This window comes from Aythya marila (assembly GCF_965140915.1).
Source record: "Aythya marila genome assembly, chromosome: 8".
Lineage (NCBI taxonomy): Eukaryota > Metazoa > Chordata > Aves > Anseriformes > Anatidae > Aythya > Aythya marila.
The window spans coordinates 31,095,088-31,107,409 of NC_139049.1; the positions used below are offsets into that span (position 1 = coordinate 31,095,088).

The following is a 12,322-nucleotide window of genomic DNA, read 5'->3' on the forward strand; positions in this document are numbered from 1 at the left end:
GCCTGGTCAGGAAAACGAGAGCGTGCCAAACCGTGTGTTTGCTCCCCGAGCTCAAGTTGGAGCGGAGCAATCTTTCCTGTTCATTCACCAGGCCAAGATTAGATTCTGCCCCCCTTGCCATTTCTGCTTCTCCCTGTCCCTGGACCGAGGAATTCCTACTATGCAGGCAAATCCCGTTCCCAGATTCCCCCGTGATATCACTGCTAAGTGACATCTGACAGAATGCTTCCTGCATTTTGTTACTTCCATTTGGCACCATAAAAGCACTGTCACTTACGCTCCTGATTTGTGGCGGCCACGATGTATTGTTCGCCCCGGGAGGGGGGAGAGGAGGCTGCAGGCACTGCCCGGTGCTAAAACCCTGCAGGTGAGACCCTCCCTCCGATCTAAATCCTGCTTCAGAGCTTCTTCAGTTTTCCTCACTCGTTACCATTTCAGATTAAATATTTAGGTTTACCTTCAGGTGAGAAATGGCTTCTCTGGGAAGTCCCGTAGGCTTCTGTTCATCCCCCTTACTGTTTTTGTGGTGTTTATCCCTCATTTTTGCACCTCATTGGCATGCAGAAGGTGCAGTGGGGAATCGTGATCTTTTGTCTTTATGCTGTAACATTTAAAGCTGAGATTTAGACAGTTGCTTTAGAGTGCATGTGCATCTGATGCCTGTAAGCACACCAAGTAACTGTGAGGGTACTTTCTGAGCTTCATTCAGGACCTTCACTTTTTGTTAGCTCATCCTTTCCAAGTGGTGTCCAAGTGGTGTCTCTCTTTCAGCTGGACAGATGTTGGCATTACTTTTCCTCGGGGAATGAAGATCCATGACAAAACATGCAGTCAGGGGTCTGCTCAGCGTGTTGCCAGCCCCTGTGGATCCTCTCTGACCCGATTCTCACGCCCAGGCCGCGGAGCCGCCCCGCTGCCCACGGTGCCGGTGGGTGCAACGTGGGTGCTGCAGGTCGGGCCAGTTCTGCCCGGGCTGGCTTCAGCTCTCCCAGCCCCGGGCTGACCTCTTGCCGTGGGTTTCCTTCAAGTGTGTCATTTGTGCCTCAAACCAGGGGCAGGGCCCCTCGTGGCCGCTCGCCCTGCCCTCACCTTGGGGTGCTCACGGGGATCGCGGTCGAAGCAAGGCCTGGGGTGGTTGCACTGCCCAGCACCAGGGCTCTGCAGTGTGCCAGATGCTCGTAAATGGCTTTGTTTGCTGTTGAGGGCTTCCATGTGCTGCTTGGCCTCCAGGTGCTGTCGTTGCCACGAGGTGAATGCAGCCTGACCTAAAAATTACAGGCCGATTTGGAAGAAAACGCAGGGCGAGCTGCCGAGCCGGCCGTCCCGCTGTGCAGGAAGATCAGGAATTTCAGCAGGAGCCAGCTCGATGAGGCAAGGAGCTTCTTAGTGGACCAAAGTGGAAAATGAGAGCAGGGAAGAGTGAGAAGAAGGACTTGTAACAAAGGAAGGATGTAAAAGCAGCGTGTAGGTGCGGGGGCTGAAGTCGGGCAGGCCGCAGGCTCGCAGCTTGTGGGGGGCATGAGGGGAAAAAAGGGGAAAAGAGGGGAAAAGTGGGGCTGGGGTGTGGAGTAGGGAGGGAAACCTCAGGGAAAACGTGGGTCTGTTGATCCCTGGGGGAAACAGCCTAGTGATAGCCAACGCACAAATGGCTGAATTGCTCAGTGCCCTCTCTTGTCACAGCCGACCCGCACAAAGCCTTTGCTGGGTCTCAGCGCCTGCTTGGGAAGGAGAGGGATGGGGAGCAGCAGGTCAGGGGCAATTTGGAGGGGGTGGCTGTGCTCAACTGGGCAGGAGGCAAGCTGGAAAAGCTAGCGGATGTGGCTGCAAGGCCCTTCTGAGTCGTTTGTGAAAAACCATGGAGCTGGGGAAGGTCTGTGACGGCTGGAAGAAATCCCCATCCTGAGAAAAGCAAAGGGGGCCCGGGGAACCATGGAGCAGTCAGACTCCTCAGCCACCACCGAGGGTGGCATCCACAGGGTGGCATCCACTTCTGGATACGTAGGGACATGAAATCAGGACAGTAAATGCAGGTTTGTAAGGGCAATTCCTTTCTGAAAGCCACACGGGGCAGCCTGGGCGGCACACGGAGCGGCGCTGCGGCACCGCTGCCCTCAGCATTGCCCCTGGGCGCTGGGACAGCACTGGGGGGGTCAAACAGGATGGCAATGCCTTGTCAAACAGGATGGCAATGCCTTGTCAAACAGGATGGTAATGCCTTGTCCTGATGGCTGCGGGCAGGGGGGGGCCCTCGGTGCAGCTCGGAGCCTCGTGCAGCTGGCGGGAGGAGGACAGGCACCCCCAGAGGGCGATTCAGCCCCTGGCAGGCGGCGTGCTGAGAATAGACCAGAAGCACCCTTTGGAGGTCCCCGTTCACTTTCCACTGAGTGCGCAGGGAGCTTAGGCGATTAACTTTTCGCTGGCTAAAGATAGAGCGGATGACCCCCACGCACACACCCCGCTGACATTTCTCCGGGCTAATATTACTGCTTATCGGTGGGGCTCCGGTTTCAGCGCAGCTGGCCCGGTGCTCGGGCAGCAATCACGTCGGCTGTGGACTCAGAAACATCGCGGCTACCATGGCACTGAGGGACCAGGCCACAGCCCCGTGTCCTAACCTGGCCGAGCCTCTGCCACTGCTGCGGGTGCTGCTGCAGCCTCGGCACCCTCGGCCTCTCTGGAGCCACTTCTCTGGGGTTGTTTTCCCAGCAGTTTTTCTGGGCAGCCACCCTCGTGTGTCCCAGGAAGGACCTGGCTTTAATTAAAAGCCTTCTAATGACTTTTGAGGGCGATTGCCAGACTCCTCGGCCGGGTAAGACACGCGTTTGCTTCTATTGCTGCTCGGTGCCTTGAGAAGGCGAAACCCAGAAGTGCCCACCAAAATCTTGGCCTTGTTTTCCCCGAGGTTGGGGCTCACGTCAAACCCTTCCATCACCAATTTCAGCATTACACACGTTATTCCTGGCAGCAGCAGCTCGCTCATTTCCTGCCATTTTTCGCAATTAGCCGTAGAAAGCTTTCGCTTCGTTTTTTGTTTTTTGTTTTTTGTTTTTTTTCCTCTATCTTCCTCTATCATCGCTGAATACAGGCTCCATTGTTCCTGCTGCTCTGGAGCCCACGTGGAGCTCTTCTCTGCTTCCCCCCACGGCCGGGTTTCCTCCGGTGCCACCTCTTCAGCATCCCCCTAGGCGGGTCTGTGCCAGCTGATCCGTGCCTTGCCTCTTCCCAGGGCTTTCACCACCCTCACCTCCGTTCTTGACGGAGGGACCCCGTGCTTTGGAAGCAGATTTTGCTAAAATTGCTGTCTGTGAGGTGCCACGTGCCCTCCGTTTGCCTGCAGTGCCGTGGTATCGGCTCCTACCCGGCCGTGCCGTGCCGGGGGGATGCACGGAGCCCTCGCTGCGGGACGGCTGCAGGTGTGAGAAACGTGAGAGGGGGCAGCTGGAGCGACGGGTAGGACCGGAGTCCCAAAAATACGATCCGGAGGGGGCAGAAGGGCAGGCTCGTCCATTTGTTCGGGGCTTGCTCAAGAGGACTGGCTCCACCTGTTCCGCAGGTGCTGGGGCTTTGTGCCTCTCTTAGCACATCTGCACCTATCTTTGCAAAAGATATAATTAGTTTCATTGCACGCAGTGAAATGCTGGGGGGGGGGGGGGACAGTGAATCTGAACGCTCCGTCGTTCCCATGATGGGAGATAAGGCCCTAAATCCAGCCCCGTGGCTCGCTGTGCTGGGAGCACACAAGTGTTTGGGGCGAGGGGATGCGTTCGTGTGCCGTGTGGCATTGGGTGGGGGGTCTGCTGGGTGCTTCTGAGTAACAGCAGGTCTTCTCTGGGGGGGTTTCTAGCCTTTGTTCTTGAGAAAAAAAGTTGAAAACGTGGCCCCTGGATGCCCCGAACACCAAAAAGCACGCAGCAGCTCTCCAAAAAGCCCTGCACTCACAGGGCGCGGGCTGCTTCAAGGCATAGGATGGCGCCACGAGGCTCAGGCACTTTCATTCTAGGTTTGAAATGAATCTCTGCAGTTGTGCTCTGCTCCTTTTATTTTGTTTCCTGTGACTTTTCAAACCCATCCACAGAACAATTTTCTCAAGCCTGTTTGTTGGCTCTGCTGGAACAATGGCTTAATTCAAGGAAATGGCTCTCTGCTCACGGGCAGGCATGAAGGCACTGACAGGATACATTAAACAAATCAATTATTTAGTGTCAGCCCTTCACTCAGCATTGTCAGGGATAAATATGTGAAGGCATCCACACCATCTGCAAACAACCACGGCTACCTTGGGAGGCAGGGGGTGCAGCTCCCTGCTCTGCCAGGTTTGGGCACGGCGCTGGGTGATGAACCCGTCCCGCTGAGCGCCGGGTGCTGGGGTGATGCCGGGCGCTGCCGAGGGATTGTCTCAGGGCACGGCACGGATCTGGCGCTCCTGAGTGAAAACAGGCTCCTTCTGGTGAGGGGGAATGAGGGTCTGCTGGATGTGTCTGAGACGTGACCGCACATGTGCCGTGGTAAATCACACAGGCCACCATACTCTTGCTTTCTTTTTTCCCTTTTACTTTTTTCTCTTTTTCTCTTTTTCTCTTTTTCTCTTTTTCTCCTTTCCTCCTTTCCCCTTTTTCCCTTCTTTTTCTTTTTCTTTTTCTTTTTCTTTTTCTTTTTCTTTTTCTTTTTCTTTTTCTTTTTCTTTTTCTTTTTCTTTTTCTTTTTCTTTTTCTCTTTCTCTTTCTCTCTTTCTCTTTCTCTTTCTCTTTCTCTTTCTCTTTCTCTTTCTCTTTCTCTTTCTCTTTCTCTTTCTCTTTCCCTTTTCCATTTCTCTTTCCCTTTTCCATTTCCCCTTCTCCTTCTCCTTCTCCTTCTCCTTCTCCTTCTCCTTCTCCTTCCCCTTCCCCTTCCCCTTCCCCTTCCCCTTCCCCTTCCCCTTCCCCTTCCCCTTCCCCTTCCCCTTCCCCTACCCCTTCCCCTTCCCCTTCCCCTTCCCCTTCTCCTCTTCTCTCCAACCTGCACCAGGGTTTGCAATCCCGTGGGTCTCAGCTCCCGTGGGTCAGGCTTTTGTGGCTCAGCTCTTCTGTGCGAGTCACACAGAGCGGCCTCCCACCAGGGCAGCGTTTTCAACAAACCATTTTGGGTATATTCTGATATCCCGGTCTGTTGCTTGCTTAGGCAGAAGCTCTTAGTCACTGGTAGTCGAGGACTGAGAAATGTGAATGAAGCCTCCAGTAAACATTAGTGCTATCTATGCTGCTCACAAAATTATAATCTGTCATTCAAATGATTATCCAGAGGATCTGCCTTCTCTTCTTAATCATTTCTTATCATCCCTGACAATGACAGCAATGACAGTAATGTGTAATGAATATGTTATATAATTAAAAATGGGTTGTGTTAAGATCCTCTGGCACATGCTAAGTGCTAAAGACTCCTAGTGTATATTGTTATGTTTTTAAAGAAACATCTGTATCTGAATATGCTTACTTTTTTATTCTGTGAGTTATTTTAGATATTTGTAAATAAGCAAAATATTCCCATCTGCCTAAAACCTCTAGAACCGGAGCTCTGTCCTGATGGACACTGAGGAGTAGGTACCTTTTAAAATTGCTAGTCTCATTAACAATACTATTTAGTGTTATTAGTATTATTTCCAAACACTTCTACAAGTTAGGAGGCTGGGAGCATGCTTCTGGACATCTCCTAAGGCAGAGTTTTCAGTCCCTGTAAGCAGTTTCCAGCACATTTACGTGTTTCCACGCGAGGACACCGGACTCCAGAGCCCCCAGCTCGGCGGGTGGCTGCAGCCCAGCTCGCCCACCAAGAGCAGTGCCGTGCTGGCAGTTTGCTTCCCTGACACTAGTGGGAGGTAGTAAGCATTTTCCTCTGTAACACTGGCACTTCAGTTCGTTTCCAGTGAGTGTTCTGCTTCAGGTTTTGGGAAATGATGTCAGTGTGTGACACTTGTGCATTCAGGGGATGCTTTGGTGCCACTGGCAGGTGGTCCGTGCTGGTTTGGGGTGAGGTCCAGTATTAAATTTTCCCGAGGCACAAGTTTTCTTCTTAATTTTAAATGAACAGATTTGATCCTGAGCCTGAATTGTTCTTGAGGTAAGGTTAAATCAGAGTGATCCTGTTTTTTTATTGAATGAGCTGGAATAATGGAGCAAATGGGAATGTTGGGGAGCTCAGGGCCCTCCCTCACACCCCAGCTGATGCTGCCGTGCCGGCAGACTCGAGCTGTGTGCTGGGGGTTGGCCGCTCTTAAATGTTCAAGAAGTTTATCATTATAAATAGCTGTAATTTATTGCAGCCAGGATGCAATTAAAAGTAAATAACCCAGAAGGTGCCGTACTGGCACAGCACACAAACAGCCTTGCACGTGGCATAACAAACACTGTAAAAGGCTGGGACTGCTGTGAGCTGCGAGGACTTGCTTTTGAACCTTCGTTGTACAAGGCTGATCTTTGAATTTTTCAGTGTGAAATGTATTTTTTCATAGGGACTGTCAGTTTTTTGTAGGTCTTAAGGGTTTATGAGTGAAGTTATAATGCGTTTGTAGTAACTATTTCTTTTTTGCAGAACGAGGAAGTCTTTTATTCGTACAGTCAGTACATAATTTGATGTTTAATTGCTGAGGAGAGCTGAGTTTGTACAGATGTCTGCAAATACTCGTGGTCAACCTTTCTCACCTTCCAGACTGGACAATCTGTTCACGAGATGGTAACCTTTAGCAATATGAACCAGTTTAGGTGTGTTTTGCTAGTTTGTGGAAGCCTTAGCTTGTTTGGCACGGGCAATAGCCTACTGAGCAAAGAGAACTGCTGCTTATAGCTCACCTGTTTGGGGTCTGGTGTTTGGGCCACTCTTAAAACATTTTAGCCTTTCCACTTTCAGCCACGTCTTTGCTTATCGATTTCAAAGTGATGAGGGTGAGGAGAGGATCAGGAACAAGTCAGGAGAGGGGAGGACTCGCTTTGAATTTCGGCATTTGGGTCTGGTGCTTCTCAACTCAGTTCATCTCCCGTGCGAGCTGAGGTCAAAGCCGCCCCTTGCTCCTGAAGCTTCGGGAGCTGCCCCGTGCTCCGTGCCTTGGGCTGGGGGACGGCTGGTTTGTGGGCTGAGAAAGGAACCACGCCGGGCAGCTGCAGCTGCAGATAACGTCGGCCCCATGCTCAAGGATATCCTGGCCTGCGCTGAGGGCTGCCCGCGCGCTCGTGCCGCCGGCCAGAGGACAGAGAGGGCTGCGGGGAGAGCCAGGAGAGAGCTCGTTGTCCAAGCCCCCTTGACGAGCCTTCTGATGAGGTGCGTATTTGATCTTAGCCGAATCGCTCCCCAAAAAGAGGGTGATCTCCTAAACTGTTCACTTCCCAAGTATGCAAGGAGAAGACAAGCCTCAAGGCCACGTTCATTAGCAGCTCTCGCAGGGAGGAAAAGATAAGAGAGGCGAGTCAGTAAATGGGACAAAACGTCTAAAAATGGGCGGCCAGGTCACTTTTCTAGCGAGAAGTGTTGTATGTTTCATCGTCTGGCAGGGATGAAAAGAAAATAGTGGGCAAATAATACCAAAAGTGTAGGTGTTGTGAAATGCCGGCACATAAATAACTTGCAATTAGAACATAAACATTTTCAGAGTGCCCATTGAAAAACATTTCACCTTGGGCTTCTTCTGAGGGCTTGGCAAGCGTGGCCTCTGAATGGAGTGGCAGCAACCAGGGCTGGAGATGAAATGTCACCCCAATTCCTGCTAAATTCTGGGTCAAACACCGTGTAATACTGGTGGTAAAACTGAAGCGGGCTCCTTTTCGTTAATTAGTTCTTTATTCCGCCTCAAAAATGGTTTCACATATGGCACTGGAAAAGATGACGGAAATGCCAGTTGGAATATGGAGGTAATTTTACGGGTAGGAGCTCGGTTATGCAACACCCAAATATAAACTGAAACACGATACAGTTGAAGAGACGTCATGTAGTATTCCAGGAGACTATATCCAGAAATTGTACAACTGCTTCCGTCAGTGACTGTGTGCGTTGTGCGCTACCGGCAGGGTTATCGAAACCTTCGGGAGAGGTTTAGCAGTGTGTCTGGCGGGGGGTGGTGTCCTCCTGATGCCCGTGGGAGTTTCACGTGGGTTTTGGGGAAAGAAGACGTCAAGTAGCATCCGAACTTGTGTTTGCTGTTGGTGTGCAGCCTGACAGTGACTCCAGGTGCCATTCAGCGAGATAATCCCCATGCGCTTCATTTTCCTCTTGTCAATTCTTTTTGCTTTCTCCCCACTTCTGTATATTCCCTCAGTTCTGCCACTTGTGTTTTGAACTCCCCTGCTGCTTCCAGTGCCCCCTGTGCAGGGTACAGGGGGTCAGCCCTGGCCCCAGAGCATCGCCAGCACCGCCACGGGGTTAACCAGGGAGAGGAAGGGGCTGCGGGCACCGTGCAGCCTCCTCCAGTGGATATAGGGACTGAGGCCACGTTTCAGTGTTTGCAAGATTACCTTTGTCCAGCTGAGATGCAGCAATTTGATTTCTTGAGCCCCCCTCCCTGCACTTAGGCAGCGTAGTGGCCTCAACGCCCTGTGTGGGCAAAAAAAAACTGGTCGAAAACCCCGTGTAATTTTTTTTCCTTGAGGTTAATGCTAAACACGTATTGACGTAGGGACCCTGCTGGCATGTCCCGGTGTGCACATTGATTCCCGTGACTCAAACAAGATAAGCCAGTAGGTCAGACCTGCCTTGTTAGGACTCGCGAGCCTGCTCTCGCTGGGTCCTGGGGAAGGCTCTGGCTGTTCGGGGCGTGTGGTCCTACAGATGCAGGGTGCATCGTGCTACATCACAGCTCCAGCTGTGTCGTCTTCAGGGGCTGTTGCTCCAGGGATGGGCTGGCTCTTCTCAGGTTTTCTGTCCGGGGTTCTTCTATAGCATGCGTTGTCCTTCATCATTAGCAAAATGTCCTGTCAATTTTAAAAGATTCAAATGTAATTAACATATATATGCATAAATATTAACTGCTAAGAAAGCTGGAAGATTTATGTTGTTCCCTTTTAAGATCATTCCCATAGAAAGTTAGCTTCTAATCAGCTTTAAATCTGCCTGCTCTGTTGGCTGTAACTTGAAGCATTTCATAGGGGCTCGGAGAACGTGTTTTAATTTGACTTGCTGTATTTCAAAAACACCTGGTGCGAATTTAGCTTTATCTACGGAATCACAGCCAGGGCTTTCACAATGTATTTGTAAATAGTCCCAACGAATTAACACACAGTGAGTGAGCAGAGCAGCTCGTGCCCGAGGAGGGCTGGTTGGATCTGTGTTGGTGGCCCGGGGCTGGTTGGTCCCTGCCTGGCTCACTTAAGAAGTGGCTGAGGAGAGGCCACCAAGCTCCTCAGGTGGGTTGAGCTCTCTCTGTCTCCCTTCTGTCGAGCAGGATAGCATCTTTCCTTCTGCATGGCTGAATTTCTTGCTCGGTGTCTTGGCTGAGCACTTGGAGCTAGCACTCACCATGGCTTCAGGAACCACTGGCTCAGGACACGGCGGGGTAGGCAGGGTGGAGAAGCGGATGGAGCCTCCGATCAGTAGCATCATTTACTTAACAAAGTGAATGGGGAAAAAAAATGATATCAGTCAAAACCAGGAGATTGCTAAGAACTGAAGAGCCCAGGGATATGTGGTCAGCTGTGTTGGGGCTGTGGGGAGCCCTGCCGCTGCTGCTGCATGCAACCTGGGGGAGTCGAGGTGACTGTGCCAGCTGGGGAAGGGGCAGAAACCCCAAATTCTCTTAAGCTGGGTTCTGAAAACCTGTTTTTCACATGGAAATGCACACGCTGCTGGCCCAGGCACTAAATCGAATTGAACAGTAGCAGAACTCACTGCTTTTCTGTAAAGGGACGCTTTGCAAAGCTGTCTGCTAACAGCTGAGCACACGCTTGCCATTGAAATGACTAGAGATACCTGAGGGGGCAGTTTTCTAAACATCTGCATTTAAATCGTTAATCCCCTGTCCTTTTGTTGTGCCTGAAAAGGCCCAAGAGGCCCAGGGCTGCATTTTGCCACATTTTGTGGCCAGTGACCTCACTCCAGCCCCAAGGGATCCCCATGGGCGTGCAGATTGCACCAGCGAGAGGCAGCCCTGGGGAGCAAGGGGCATTTTGCACATCCATGCAAATACACCGTGCCAAAAATGCTAAGTCCTCCCTTTATAAATCCCATATAAAGTTGTGTTTTCCTGTTATTTTATAAAAACTAAAGCTAAAAGAAATGTAGGGCTGGCAGTAGCCTAGCACCAAACTTACTTTCTCTGTACCTAACAACCTGAATTTTCCCTTTGCGTTAATTGTAATCATTTTCCTTAACATATGACATTTTTTCCATGGTTTTTCTTCCCCCTTTTGCTACACTAAACTCAGACTACAGAGCAGGGGAATAGCATGGACCCTTCCATGCAAAACACGTACATTATCAAGGGCAGATTCCTCTTCCCATCCTTTGGAGGTGAAGACTTCAGGCGAAGCAGAGTGGTAGGAGCAGGCAATGAGGGACCAGGTCCTGCAACCCCGACCCCTGGCAAGGCTGGAAACCCCCAAATGGGCTAACCTGGTGCCTAGTGCCAGAACCCCTCTCCTCCACGAAGCTATTCCTTCCCTGCCATGGGAATGCACTCGTAGCTCACGCCGTGGTTCTGCTTACTTAGAAATCCTAGAGCAGAGTACTCTGCAATAACACGTTGCAGCTCATTATTTAAACATATGGCCAGCTCTTGTTGGTTTGCCTGGTGAGATGATTTTTCTCCTATTCCTAAAATAACGATTTAGTCCCTGTTAGTTTTATCAATGCAAACATTCTCTGGTGCAAGAAATGTGAGCCCTTCCAGTTCAACTAATTTACATGATAAAGTAGTTGGTGGAGAATATGCCTGTTAGAAAGGGAATGTGCTCAAGTTCTGTATGTTTTGGCTGTTTTTACCTGCTTTTTGATATATGTATCGCAGAAGTATGCATTCTGAGAGAGAGCACTTGCCATGTTTGGAGCTCCGTGAGCACAGAAAAAAAAAAAAACACTAAACTTTGATGACAGAGATTCAGACTTAGTTTTTTTTTTTTTCTTTATCCGTGCTAAGTGTTTCCTGATAGTTCGTTGCTCAATTACTCCCTGGCAGCATTTATTTTCTGCTGTGGAACTTCAAACGCTGAGCGCGGGGTCTCTGCACGACGCTTGCTAACGCAGCTCAGTGCCTTGTGGCTGTGGGTAAGGACGAGGAGGATTTCCCCTGCCGAAGGCAGCTCCCAGCATGGGGGCAGCCAGCAGGCTCTGGAGGGGCTCTGCAGGGAGCCCCACGGGGAGTGCACCCCTTGTAGGGAGGGCTGGGGTCTACAAACATATGGGGCACGCGTACGTCCAGCGCGTGTGCTGTAGAGCATTCACTTTGCTGTATATCATAGCAATCCTGACCACTGATGTCACTGTTACCTGCTCAGCCCGGGCCATTAGAAATGCTGAACTCATTAAGTCTGACAGATTTATGGGGTAAAGCGTATGTCGCTGGTGTTATGAGAAGCAGTTACATTCATAGGGAGATTTTATGATTCACTGTATCCGCTTATGTAAACCTTAACTTTTACGGCAAGAGCCGCTCGGGAGCACGTTGTCCTGCTGGCAGGGTCAGGGAGCGGAGCTGGGGGAGGCTGAGGAGCAGGGCTGGTGGGGACCAGGTACCCACGAGGCTGGGGAATGGGGCCAGCATGGAGCTGGGGGGCTCGGGAGCAGAGCTGGGCAAGGCTGGGGCACGGGGCCTGCGGGGCAGCACCGGGGAGCGGGGCCACCAGGGTGCTGGAGCTGGTGGTCAAGGCTGGTGGGGAGTGGGGCTGAGTGCTTGGGGTTGATGAAGATGGAGTTGGGGAGCAGGAGTATATGAAGCAGGGCAGGATCACTACACGAAGCAGGGCAGTAGCACCACATGAAGCAGGGCAGCACCACCACATGAAGTGGGGCAGTTAGGACCAACATGAAGGGGGTCAGGACCACTGCATGAAGCAGGATGGCACTACCACATGAAGCAGGGCAGTCAGGACCACATGAAATGGGTCGGGACCACCACATGAAGCAAGTCAGGACCATCACATGAAGTGGGGCAGGATCACCACACAAAGTGAGTCAAGACCACCACATGAAGCGGGGCAGGGCCACCACATGAAGTGTTTCAGGACCACCACATGAAATGGGGCAGGACTAGCACATGAAGTGGGGCAGCACCACCACATGAAGCAGGGCAGGACCACCACACAGTGTTTCAGGACCACCACACAAAGTGATTCAGGACCACCACACGAAGTGGTTCAGGACCATCACATGA

General features: G+C 51.4%; 1 protein-coding gene across 4 annotated transcripts in view; it reads left to right on the forward strand.

The window, feature by feature from the left end:
• The window catches only part of PDE4B (phosphodiesterase 4B), a 134,027-nt gene that overhangs the window by 94,238 nt on the left and 27,467 nt on the right, over positions 1–12,322 (forward strand). The window lies entirely within an intron of this gene.